This window comes from Nycticebus coucang, chromosome 12, assembly GCF_027406575.1.
Source record: "Nycticebus coucang isolate mNycCou1 chromosome 12, mNycCou1.pri, whole genome shotgun sequence".
NCBI lineage: Eukaryota > Metazoa > Chordata > Mammalia > Primates > Lorisidae > Nycticebus > Nycticebus coucang.
The window spans coordinates 1,896,515-1,910,017 of record NC_069791.1 but is presented as its reverse complement, the minus strand read 5'-3'; the positions used below and the strand labels follow the sequence as shown (position 1 = coordinate 1,910,017).

The window sequence follows — 13,503 nt, the reverse complement described above, 5'->3', positions numbered from 1 at the left end:
TCTGTGTTTGTCTTTTAATGTAAGATGTGATTCTTGTATGCAGTAGATATCTGGCTTGAGTTTTTATATCTAGTCAGCCAACCTGGGCCTTTTTAGAGGACAATTTATACCATTCACATTAATTGAGAATATTGATAAGCCTTTCAAGAGTCCGGTGGACATTTTTAATCCTTTTGCGACTGTGGAAGTTGGAATTTGATCACAATTTTCTGGGTGGGTTTACTTTTGTGGTGTAGGATTATGCTGGTCTTTATGGAGGATAGGTCTGAGAATATCCTGGAGAGCTGGTTTGGTTGTGGCAAATTTCTTCAACATGTGAATGTCATTGAAGTATTTAATTTCTCTGTCATAAATGAAACTCATTTTAGCTGGTTTCAGGATTCTGGGTTGAAAGTTATTTTGTTTTAGGAGAATAAAAGTCGATGACCATCCTCTTCTAGCTTGAAAGGTTTCAGCAGAGAGATCTGCAGTTATTCTAATATTCTTGCCCTTGTAGGTAATGGTTTTCTTTCGTCTGGCTGCTTTCCGAATTTTCTCCTTCATATTAACTTTAGTGAAATTGATTATGATGTGTCTGGGGACGTCTTCTTTGGGTTGAGTCGTGCTGGAATTCTGAAACTGTCTGCTATCTGAATTTCAGAATCTCTTGGTATGTCTGGAATGTTCTCCTTCATAATCTAATGGAGAAGAGACTCTGTGCCTTGTGAAGGTACTTCATCACTTTCAGGAACCCTATAAGACGAATATTGGTTTTCTTTGAATTATCCCAGAGCTCTCTGAGAGAGTGATCTGTTTTTGCCCTCCATTTCTCTTCTTCTTTGATAGTTTGGGAGCGTTCAAAAGCTTTGTCTTCAATGTCAGAAATCCTTTCTTCTGCTTGCTCCATTCTGCTACTAAGGGATTCTACACTGTTTCTCAGATCTTTGAGGGATGCAACTTCTTGTCTCAATGTGTCAAAATCTTTGGTCATTTGGTCTTTGAATTTGTTGAATTCTTGAGATATCTTTTGGGTTACTGCTTGGAGTTCTAGTTCAATCTTATTTGCTATCCAGATTCTGAATTCGATTTCTGACATCTCAGCTATTTGTTTGCGCATGGGATCTTGTGCTGTGTCTGCCCCATTGATCCTTGGGGGAGTTTATCTACTCTGATTATTCATATTGCCAGAGTTTTTCTGTTTATTTCGCTTCCTGATTGTTCCTCAGAGTTGGGGAGGTGTCTCTCCAACATTAGACCACAGCAGGATCACTCTATTGTTGCTGGATCTTTGTAGGGAGTGACCCTGTGTAGTTCCTCTGGGGATGCCCCAGCCAGGGAGTTCTGGTTGTGGAAGCAGCTCCAGAGTGTGACAGACCTGGATCCAGCAACAGGGTGGGAGGTGGTGCGCACAGTTCTGGGAGTGCCTGGCACCCAGTGACTTTGACACAGAGAGCCCAAGGCTCCAGCAGTCTCTGTCCAGGAGAAGGGCTCTGCGTAGAGGCAGGGAGGGCTCTGGAGGGCACGTAACTACCAGAGTCCCTGGCCAGACAAGCGGGCTGGTGTGGAGGCAGGGAGGTGCAGGAGGTGCAGGAGGGAGGACACAAGGTTGTACAGCTCCCGCAGTTCCTGGTCAGGGCATGTGGAGGCCCAGTGGGTACACGTTGTGGGTCGGGGGTCACGGCACAGCTCTTATGGAGGCCCTGGTGGTGCCAAGCCTAGGAGTTTGAGGTTGCTATGAGCTGTGATGCCATGGCACTCTACCCAGGGCAATAGCCCAAGGCTCCAGTGTGCCAGAACCTGTCTCACTCTGCCCCTGAGGGTTAAGGCTATAAGGCAGCTCAGTCCCCGCCTTTAGGCTGCTCAGTCACTAGGTTACTAGCTCCCACCAATCTTTGCTCTGCGACCCTGAGGGCGGATCTTGCTGGGGCAGTTCTCTCACAATGGCTCCCTGTTGCCAACAGCCGAACACTATTAGCTCCGTCCAGCTCAGCGGCTCAGTCTGGGGCCCTAGACAATGCCCAAATTTCTCCACACTCCTGCTCAAGTTCTCCCCAAGGCAGTTCAACTGAGTGCCAAGTCCAGAAACACCGAAAGAGTTTACAGGTTTGCAGTCTCACTGCTGCTTGTACTTACGGCTGCCGGTGGGATTAGGTCAATCAAACACACACAACCACTTGCCAGTTTTCCACTGTTTTTGTCCTCCTCTTAGGGTCTAGAAGTCCCTTGCTGACTCTATGTATCCTCAAAGGGATGATTATAGGAAGATCCCAGCAGCCAGAGATGCCTGGAGTCTTATCTCCCCAAACTCACCGTGCCATGTTGCCGGGAAGCTGTTACTCGGCAGCCCACAGTGTCCTTTTGATAAAAGGATTTTTTTTTCCTTCTGGGTAGATACCTAGTAATGGGATTGCAGGATCAAATGGGAGCTCTAGCTTGAGTTCTTTGAGGTTTCTCCATACTTCCTTCCAAAAAGGTTGTATTAGTTTGCAGTCCCACCAGCAGTGTAAAAGTTCCCTTCTCTCCACATCCATGCCAGCATCTGCAGTTTTGAGATTTTGTGATGCTGTACTTGGATTTGAAAGAGGAGTAAGCTATGATTAAGGTGTAACACATGTGTAATACACACACTTCACTGTATGTGATTTTGAATAAGCTCTTTAGCCTCTAGGAGCTTAAATTTCCTCATTTGTTAGATGAGCATAATACCCATATCACAAGAACTTTTGAGAGGATTAAGTAAATAACGTTGCAATGCTTTGTGTGTTAGAAGAAACAACACTAATGGGAACATTGATGGTGAGGCCGCTGAGGACAGGTATGAATGGAGCTTTCAGAACAGAAGTTCACAGCCAGAGGAAAGGATGCCCCTTGCTTAGAATAGATGGCAGCAAATCAGTTAAATTAGGGCTATTTTAAAATCTGGGAAGTTTTGTTTGTTGGATGAGTGGTTCATATTCTGGTGGTTATCACAGACTGGTGTTATAATAACTCATAGTGATTTGCAGCAGGGAGTGGGATGGTGAGGAGAGTGTGACTTTGTCCCTTCAGCCCAAGGAGACATCTTGAGAGATGCAGGAAACAATAGCAAATGGACAGTTCACCTCTCCACAGACTGGCTGCCCTGTACTCAGAGCACTCTGGGGTTCAGTATGGAACCTCACGTGGGAAGGCTTGTAGACACAATGTGCCATATGCAGGGAGGAGCACCTGAGGGGTGGGGACTCACACCCATGAAGCTTTGAGGAAATGATCACAGAGAATTAAACATGCTGAGCTTAGGGAGGGAGTCCTAGAGCTGGCAGGGGCTACTTAGGCAGTTTGCAAATCAGCTTTCCCTTAAAACCAAAAATGAAAGCTTCTCCCTACAGAGTTCTGATTTACTAAGATTGTAGTTGAGTCTAGAATCTTTTTTTTTTTTTTTTTTTTGAGAAAAGAGTCTTACTCTGTCTCCCTGGGTAGAGTGCTGTGGTGTCATTGTGCTGTGGCATCATAGCTGACAGCAACCTCAAACTCTTGGGTTCAAGCAACCCTCCTGCCTCAGCCTCCAGGGTAGCTGGGACTATAGGCACCCACCACAACACCTAGTTTTTCTATTTTTATTAGAAGTGGGGGTCTTGCCCAAGCTGATCAAAACTCTTGAACTCAAGGGATCCACAGGCCTTGACTTTCCAGAGCTCCCCTGTAATGAAAGGTGTGACGATTAAGTTCACAAACTCATCCTAGAAAAAGTGCTACATGCGTCACTGTTGAATATCACTGTGGTCCATGATGCCCAAAGGGAGCACTTCAAAGATGACTGCAGTGATACTCAGCAGTGAGGTCTGTAGCACTTTTCTAGGATGTGTTCTCAAACTTAATTGTTAGAGCTTATATGACAACAGCTCTGATGACCGTTCCAGAAAAAGAGTCTCAAGGTTTGTTTGAAGGGTGGACTAGGTACTGGCATTAGTGCATAGCTCCCCAAGGGGAAGACCTTGAAGGTGACTATAGTGATGCTCAGCGATGAGGTCTGTAGCACTTTTTCTCCTATGAGTTTGCGATCTTAATTTTCTGGCTCTCATGCTCGGTTCCCATGAGTCTATCAGGGCTGTCCATCCTTTCTTATTCTCTGCCACAAATTGGAAGAATAAAAGTTACCTTGGGCCACACAGTAAATACACAAACACTAAGGAAGGCTGATGAGCAGAGGAAAAGGTCTGTGCGTACTTTCCCTCATATACAACAGATAACTGAAACTGGCCTCAAGTAATCAGCATGCAGCCCATGGCCACGGCTTAGACATCCATGGATAAAGTTCAGGAAGACCTGCCTTGGGACGATGGCAGTGGTGATGTAGCAAACACCACAAGCAGCGGTTTGGGGGGAGCTGAGAAGATTTATCAATTGTCCGAATGTGAGACTGGTGAACTAAAGAGTAATTTTATGTTAAAAACCCAGCTTGGGAGGAAAGATGATGGATTCACCTTGGGAGGCCTGACAGATTTGAGGTTTTGGGGGCCAGACTTAGTCGCTCACGCCTGTAATCCCAACACTGGGAGGCCAAGGCAGGAGGATCCCTTGAGCTCAGGAGTTAGAGACCAGCCTGAGCAAGAGTGAGACCCCATCTCCACTAAAAATAGAAAAACTAGCTGGGCATGGTGGAAAGGTGCCTATACTCCCAGCTACTCGGGAAGCTGAGGCAGGAAGATTGCTTGAGCCCAGGAGTTTGAGGTTTCTGTGAGCCATGATGTGGCACAGCACTCACCCAGGGTGACAGAGTAAGACTGTCTCAAAAAAAAAAAAAAAAAAAAAAGAAGATTTGAGGTTTTAATGTAAAATTTCAGGTATATCAGTGTGTTGTACTGAGTACTTGTTTCATCAGAGTATTATATCAACATAATGATAGTTCCAAGACATATGTTAGTGTGTGTTCTTTGGGAAAAACCAGGTGTCATGGAGCAGGGATAGAAGAAAGGATTGCTGATTGGGAAACAGGCATTCAGGCATTCAGCACTACCTTATCATAAAACTCATGGAGCCTGCAGCACACTTGTGTTCACTGTGTGGCTGTAGGAGCAGAATCCACACACTTTATCATAAAGCTCACGGAGGCTGCAGCACACTCATGTTCACAGTGTGGCTCTAGGAGCAGAACGCACACAGCTTATCATAAAGCTCACGGGGTCTGCTGCACACTCGGCATTCACTGTGTGGCTCTAGGAGCAGAACACACACAGCTTATCATAAAGCTCATGGAGCCTGCAGCACACTCATGTTCCCTGTGTGGCTCTAGGAACAGAACGCACACAGTTTATCATAAAGCTCATGGAGCCTGCAGCACACTCATGTTCACTGTGTGGCTCTAGGAACAGAACGCACACAGCTTATCATAAAGCTCATGGAGCCTGCAGCACACTCATGTTCACTGTGTGGCTCTAGGAACAGAACGCACACAGCTTATCATAAAGCTTATGGAGCCTGCAGCACACTCATGTTCACTGTGTGGCTCTAGGAACAGAACGCACACAGCTTATCATAAAGCTCATGGAGCCTGCAGCACACTCATGTTCACTGTGTGGCTCTAGGAACAGAATGCTCATAGCTTATCATAAAGCTCACGGAGCCTGCAGCACACTTGTGTTCACTGTGTGTCTCTAGGAGCAGAATCCTCACAATAGGTAACATCTTCAAAATTTTTGACCACAGAATATTTTCTTGATCAAAGAACACATTGTGAGGCTTGTGTTTCTGATACCACACTGGCAATGCTAACTTAAATGAGGAAGGCATTTACGCTTAGCACAAAGGCCATGGTTAGATGTGTCCAGACATCACAGGGAGGGGAGCCAGGCTGTGACAGGCTGTGGAGACCCTGAGCATCAGGAACCAGCTGTTTAGTTTGGTAATGGGAGAAAGCAACTAGGGTGGAAGTAGCAGTACAGGGAAGATGGTGATGGCATTAGGGGACAATCGTGTGTTTTCAAACCGCAGCCGAAGTGGAGATAGTGTGGTGAAACAATTAAAATTGGAATTATCCCAGAAAATATGGTTATCACAGTTAAACCATTACGGTTAAGGTGGGATTGTAACCTCACGTAATGACAGGAAAGTGGATTCACGGAAAAATTAAATTTTTTTTTTTTATAAACTGAAGAGAGCTATAAAGAGATATATTTAAGGTCCTAAAAATGAGGGAGAGATCTAACAAACAGGCAGAAGAAGCTTTAGAAAAGAAGGTTAATTTTTCTCCTTCTCAGGGATAGGTAATAAGGAATTGTTTAGATTAATAATGGTCTACCTATGAGCTGAATTTTCAATATTCAGTTTTTTGGATTAGCTAGTTTCTTTGCTGCAGACAAGTACCACTATGCTTACCATGGAGCAGGATTCACTACAGAGCACCTCGTGTATTCGTGCTGCTGTTATTTTCAGTATTTCACTGCTTCTCACCACGCCCATGGGCAGAAAAGGGACAAGAGGTCCAGTTAGCGTTAACCAGGTGACTCCTGTCTGGTGTGTTGGTCCAGTGGGTGAGCGGACAGGGACAGGAGGTCCAGTCGGCATTAACCAGGTGACTCCTGTCTGGTGTATCAGTCCTGTGGGTGAGCAGACAGGGACAGGAAGGCCAGTCAGCATTAACCAGGTAACTCCTGTCTGGTGTATCAGTCCTGTGGGTGAGCAGACAGGGACAGGAGGGCCAGTCAGCATTAACCAGGTAACTCCTGTCTGGTGTATCAGTCCTGTGGGTGAGCAGACAGGGACAGGAGGTCCAGTTACCGTTAACCAGGTAACTCCTGTCTGGTGTATCAGTCCAGTGGGTGAGCAGACAGGGACAGGAGGTCCAGTCTGCGTTAACCAGGTAACTCCTGTCTGGTGTATCAGTCCTATGGGTGAGCAGACAGGGACAGGAGGTCCAGTCAGCATTAACCAGGTGACTCCTGTCTGGTACGTCGGTCCAGTGAGTGAGCAGACAGGGACAGGAGGTCCAGTCAGCATTAACCAGGTGACTCCTGTCTGGTACGTCAGTCCAGTGAGTGAGCAGACAGGGACAGGAGGTCCAGTCAGCATTAACCAGGTGACTCCTGTCTGGTACGTCGGTCCAGTGAGTGAGCAGACAGGGACAGGAGGTCCAGTCAGCATTAACCAGGTGACTCCTGTCTGGTGTGTTAGTCCTGTGTTTCAAGATCATAATTCGCTGGTTGTAGCCCACGATTCCTTCTGCCATTTATAAATTTTGGTTTTATTACCTTGCATTGTACTTGGAACAAACTACACTTTGTTCATTCATGTCGTGATTTGTTTTTCAATAGTTATTCCAGTTCCCGCTTTTCTGCTCTAAGGAAAGTTGGCTTTATGCTGCTGGAGCTTTGCACGTTCTGCTCCTCTGTACTTAGCTCAGTGTACAGTGTTAATGGCAGTCGCATGACGCACGGTCTGCATGAGTATAAATTAACCCCGGTACCTCCGTGGTATGCCCTTTTTGAGCTGCTTGGAGGACCACCCAGGAGTTGGAATCTACACCGACTGCAAAGACCGTTCAGCTTAGAGACCAAGCAGCCCTGACCAGCCGATTACACCTGGCCCTTCAGCGTGAACCAACAACCCAGTCGCTCTGATTGAGGTCCAAACTGTTGATCTGAAACTGTAAAGGGCTTTATTGGCTAAATTATGGCTGCATTAAACAAGACCTCTTCCTTCAAATAGAGCGCTTTGCACATAGTGAGCAACACCCCCTCCCCCCACCGAGTGCTCTCCGAGTGTGCCTGGGGAGTGTGCAGACTCTCCCGTGAGCTTCTCCTTTTAGTCTCTAGACTGAGAGAAGATTTCCTGAGAGTGAATCTCTTGTATTAGTTTGGCCTAGGGCTTTAACAGAGTGTAGTTTTCCTGTCCACATGAAATTTATCTTTTTTTTTTTTTTTTTTTTGCAGTTTTTGGTGGGGGCTGGGTTTGAACCCACCACCTCTGTCATATAGGGCCCGTGTCCTACGCCTTTGAGCCACAGGTGCTGCCCTGAAATTTATCTTTTTAGTGATGAGTCCTTTTAGGTGATTTGCTGGCCCAGTCTGAGGAATTCATGGGCTCTCAGACTTTATAATTTGATTCAAGTGTCCAGAGACAACAGCCATGAAATAAAATAATAGTTTTAATAAATTCACCAAGAAAGTAGCAAATATATCTTTTGTGTGTGTGTGTGTGTGTGCCAGGACTGGTTTTTTTCTGAGGCATTTTCGCTTTTTTGGAACTTAGCTCAAAACATAACTTCCCACAAACATAACTTCCTAACAGTGATGCTTAAAAACTTTTCGGTGTGGAAGTTCATACAGTATGAGGGAGAATTTTTCACCTCTCTATTGGGCAGAAAGTTAACTCTGGAAGTTATTAATAAAATTGGAGTAATTAGAAAGATGGTATGCTTTGTTATTTTAAATAAGAGGTTGTCTTTGTTTTAAAGGAATACTATGTGGGCCAGTGGTTCTCAGATTATCTAGAGAACTTAAAAGATTTTAAAACGCTTTAATCTGTGCTTTTTGAAAGTTTAATGTAATTCAGGTAATCGTACAAATAGAATCCTTGATTTGGGCCTTGGGAACCAGTAAATGAGTATTGATTTTTTTTGTCCTAAATTAGGTTAAGAAACATTTTGTACCACCTCTTTTCAAAGCAGTTATATACCAGTCTATTATGAAATAGGATTTTTGTATTTTTATGATAAGAAATAAGCAGATTAATCTGAGATTCTTTGGGGGACTGTTCAGCTTGAAGTTTTCTTATTGATCCTATCAGCTCACAAGAATTAGGAGTTAGCACAAATAGAAGCGACAAATGACTCCAAAGCAACAAAACTTACTCTTTTATTTTTTCCTCCATTAACTAAATAAAGGTGCCATTCACTATCCACCATGTTGTCTGAGCAAAAACCTATCGGTAACTATTCTCAGGCGCCGCACCAAACCTCCCAGAGCCTTCTGCTCTGTTGCAGGGCCAGAGTATGTTGTGAGTCTCACTTCTCAGGCCATCTCCATCGCTGTGCTGTGGTCTGAGCCACTGTCACTGATACCACCTTTGACCTGAGCTACTGTGAGTCTCTCTCCTTTGGCTTTTTAAAAAATAGACTTAATTTTTTATGACAGTTACAGGTTTACAAAAAAATTGAGGAGATAGTTCAGGGAGCTCCCGGGGACCCTTTCCCTCAGCTTCCGCATTATTAACATCTTACATCAGTATGGTAGATTTGTTACAAGTTACCAACTAATATTGGTGTATTATTGTTATTAAGGCCTATACTTTGTTCATATTTCCTTGGTTTTTGCCCAGCGTCTTTTTTTCGTGCATCGAGTCACACTGTCTCCTTGGCTTCTCTGGGTGGCCGCCATCTCTCAGGCCTTTCTTTTTTAATGACCTTGCCTGTTTTTGGAGGAGTGGTCAGGCATCTCTCAGGATGCCCCTTAATTGGATTTTTCTGGTGTTTTTCTCACAGTTAGAGTGGGGTGATGGACTTTTGGGAGTGTTATTCTCGTCACCTGCCTCAGGGACCCTAGTCACAGCGTGATGTCACTTCTGACTCTGGCCTTGATCATGTTGGTGTTTGTTAGGTTTCTCTGCTCTAAGCTCATTCCCCCCTTCCCCTGCAGCAGTGTTTGGAAGGAAGTCCCTGTGTCCCTGTACTCACCCAGTGCAGATCTGTGCTCCCTCGAGGGCAGAGCATCTATGGTAATTATCTGGAGTCTTTCTGCAGGGAGGCTCGGCTCCTTTCTCTCATCTGTTTATTAATTTCCCCCCTCATTTCACCGTCACATCAGTGCTGACTCACGGGTATTTATTTCATATTTTGGGCTGTAATCCAATACCAGTTTACTTTTTGCTCATATTGTTCTAGCTTTGGCCCCAGTAACTCTTTCATCTGGCTTCTGTGTCCCTTTGACACATCCAGCGACGTAGGGTGTCCTTTCTGTTTGCTCTGTTTTTGAGCACTCCTTGCCATCTGGCCTGACGTGCCGGCTTCTGGCATTTCCTGCCCCAGCCCTGCAGTTTGCTGTTTCTCCGAGGGGTCTGGTTCTCTGATTAGCGGGCGGTGTTAGAAACCCTGTGGGCTCTCTTCTTTGGCTTTTGTCCACTGTAGTTCATTCTTCACATACCAGAGTAAAGATATAAATACATTTAATTACATTACAATTTGGTTTTTAAAACTTATCTTTGTACCTTTCAAGGCCATAATTCCTTACAATGGCTTTACACTTGGGATGTGCCCTTGGCGGCTGCCATGACTTCATTTCTCACTGTTCTCTCCCAGCCGCTGCTTTCTGGACACATTGGCCTTTTTCTCCCCTTCCCTCTTTCTTCACTCTTCTCCTTCTCCTCCTCTCCCCTTTCCTAATTTCCTAATTATTAACTCTAGTATTATTCTAATATTGGCTTTTCCCTCACCATCTAAGATTGGCTGCTTCAGCTCCTGGAGTCACACTGACATCCCAGACAGTGGGAAGCTGGGGAGAGGGGTGCAATCCTCCCTCCCTGTCGGGGCATAACCCTCTACTTGCGTCTTTGGCAAGAACTTAGTCAACGTGGTCAGAACAGGAGAGTTGGGCTACAGTGTGGAAATATTGTCCATATGCTCACTTAATACTCAGAGGTCCTGCCCCTAAAATGAAGAAAGGGGAGCAGGGCATTGGAAGGCGGTGACTAGACTACTGACCCGCAGTCACCGCCTCTGCTAATTGCTAGAAGAACTGGGGGAATAGTTTTAACCTGAGATGTGAGTTTGTAAATCCAAAGGTGAAGTGGTGTCTGTGGAGACAATCATATTTATGTGTATTATACCTGATTTTATGCATTTTTTGGTATTCCTTCAGCATACTATACTACTGAAAATAAGCACGTCAGAAATCTTATATAATCTGAATTACATATGAATTCTTTTTTTATACTTGTCACTTACTTATTCCTATCTATATTTTACTTGCTTTCTCCAAGAAGACTTGAGAGTAGAAATGATCATAGTCCATAGTCTGTTTTATTTTTTGAGACAGACTCTCAAGCTATCACCCTGGGTAGAGTGCCATAGCGTCACAGCTCACAGCAACCTCCAACTCTTGGGCTTAAGCTATTCTCTTGCCTCAGCTTCCCAACTAGCTGGGACTATAGGCTCCTGCCACAAGGCCCAGCTATTTTTTGGTACAGTTGTCATTGGGTGGGGCTGGGGCTGGACTGTGGAGGCCCCAACGTGGGTGGGGCTGGGGCTGGACTGTGGAGGCCCCAGTGTGGATGAGCCTGGGGCTGGACTGTGGAGGCCCCAGTGTGGGTGGGGCTGGGCTGGATGTGGAGGCCCCAGTGTGGATGGGGCTGGGGCTGGACTGTGGAGGCCCAGTGTGGGTGGGGCTGGGGCTGGACTGTGGTGGCCCAGTGTGGGTGGGGCTGGGCTGGATGTGGAGGTTCCATGCACCATGCAGAGGACTGAAGGCTTAGTGTCCAGCCAGCCACTTTGAATGTTGTTGTTCAGGACCCATAATGAGGCCTGTGTTTTCACATGGAGACCTATGGTTAGGCCTGGCCCTGACCTTTGCAGGGCCTGGACAAGAGGACTAATGGGAGTATGAACACAGTACAGCTGAATATTGTAGAGTTATAAATCCAGGCAGTAAGCTGTTAGGAAAGGATACACCAAATTACCTTGACAAATACTCCTTATAGTGAAAAATGAAAACGGTGTGTAAAACCACTCATGCTAAATAACCAAGAATAATGAAAATTTAAAAGTAATTTTGTATCCCATCAAAAGACTATTAATTTACCCCGAGGAAATGTCAGGGCAATGGTGCCTGGGCCAAGTGGGAGGAGGAGGGGATGGTCCACTCAGCCTTGGCTTCCAGGGGCTGTGGGATCCATAAATTAAGAACTCCATTCTCTGTATTGCTGCCAGGGACTTTGTCCACCACCCATCGTCCCTCCTCTGCCTCTGACAGCCCAGTATTGGGTTCCCAGGCCATCTTGTCTGAGCATGAGTACGGGCAGTAGGGTCCTTCCAGACCTCCAGGGGCCAAGGGCCCTCCAGCCCGTAGGTCCAAGCAGACACAGGAAAAGCGGCAGTGTGTCCAGTGGAGGAGAGAGGCTCCATAAAGGAAGGGAGAGGACAGGCCTTTGCATTTAGCATTAGGAAGCTCCAGTGAACCCCAGCAAGGGCAGTGGCCGTGGCTTAAATGGGGAATATGTTGGGAGGTCAGGGAAGGAAGAGACAGGACGTAGGATATAGTCTGTCTTTGGTGAGCTTAGATCTCAAAGCCAGAAGGAAGAGGGTTGTCAAAGTGAGGCCCAGATGAGAAGGAGGCTTCACAACAGGCTCTGAAGCACTTACATGCCGAGGGGAAGAGGAGCCTGTGGACGCCAATATTAAGGGCAGGGCAGAAAGGCGTGGCTGATACGGCCAGGGTTCCGGGGAGATGAGGGATGCATGTTAGCACCTGGCTCAGTGCAGGGGCTGCCCGGCTGGCTGCGGCCTGGTGGGGACAGGACGAGGGGTCTGAGAGGATAACGCTTGGTGAGTGTGGTGAGAGTTATGCCCAGGGGTAGAGGAAACACAGGGGAGGGATGAGGAAGGCCTTGCCAGAATTGGGAGGGAAAACGGGAACCTGGTTTGGAATCTGGAATTGGAGGCAGAGCCCTGTATGAGAAGGACTGAGCTGAGGACTGGGGGCGGGGTTAGGCTTTGGGGAGAACCTGGGCTGGGGTCACACCAGCAGTGCCCAGGTTCCACACCGGCAGGTGGAACTTTATTGGACAGCATTTGAGAAAATGTTCTTTTAGGACCAAGGAAGCTCCGGTGAGTTTATCCTGCTCTCTCTCTTTGATGACTCTCCTTGAAACTAATTTAAGTGAAGAAAGCCACCACTTCCAAAAGTGCTTTGGTGCCCTGGCACAATTTCAAAGCAATCTTCTTTCCCACTCAGTTAACTACATTTCCCCAGGAAAAAAGAAATCTTCTCTGTCAACGTAACATCCTTTAACAGGGCTCCTGCTGGCCGGTCCCTGTAGCTGCCATGGGGCTGGGAGCGTGTTACTATTGATTGCGAACGTATGATAGAAATCCAAGCAGGGCCGGCCTGCTAATTGGTTTGCACCAAGGTATAGACAATGCCATCTCTTGCGGCTTGTGTAGACGGCCCAGTCACAGGGTTAATTCTGCTTGACAGCACACCAGCAGCATCTTGAGAGTAATTACCCGACAGAAGTTTTCCCACAGCTGAACCGAGAGCTTCAAAGGCTTCTGAATTTACAACCAGTATTAACCTATATCTGAGACATAGTGTTCCCACAAGGCCTCCCTTTTATTAAATGTATGGGGTTACTAGGTTCATTTGCTGTGTGCTAAGAATTTAGCAAAAAATTACTTGGTGTAGAATAATTTAAAATCTTTAATAACAAAGGATAATTATAAATTTGGTTTGTTTTGCATTATTATAATACTGAAACAAGTTACTCTGTAAACATCAGGTACTTTTTACAAACAATTTATTCTCTTTCTCTCAGAAATAAGTTGAAATAGTTAATATC

General features: G+C 45.9%; 1 protein-coding gene across 2 annotated transcripts in view; it reads left to right on the top strand.

Moving 5' to 3' along the window:
• Positions 1-13,503, top strand: part of MSRB3 (methionine sulfoxide reductase B3) — a 171,455-nt gene that overhangs the window by 75,632 nt on the left and 82,320 nt on the right. The gene's annotated exons all lie outside the window — the stretch shown is intronic.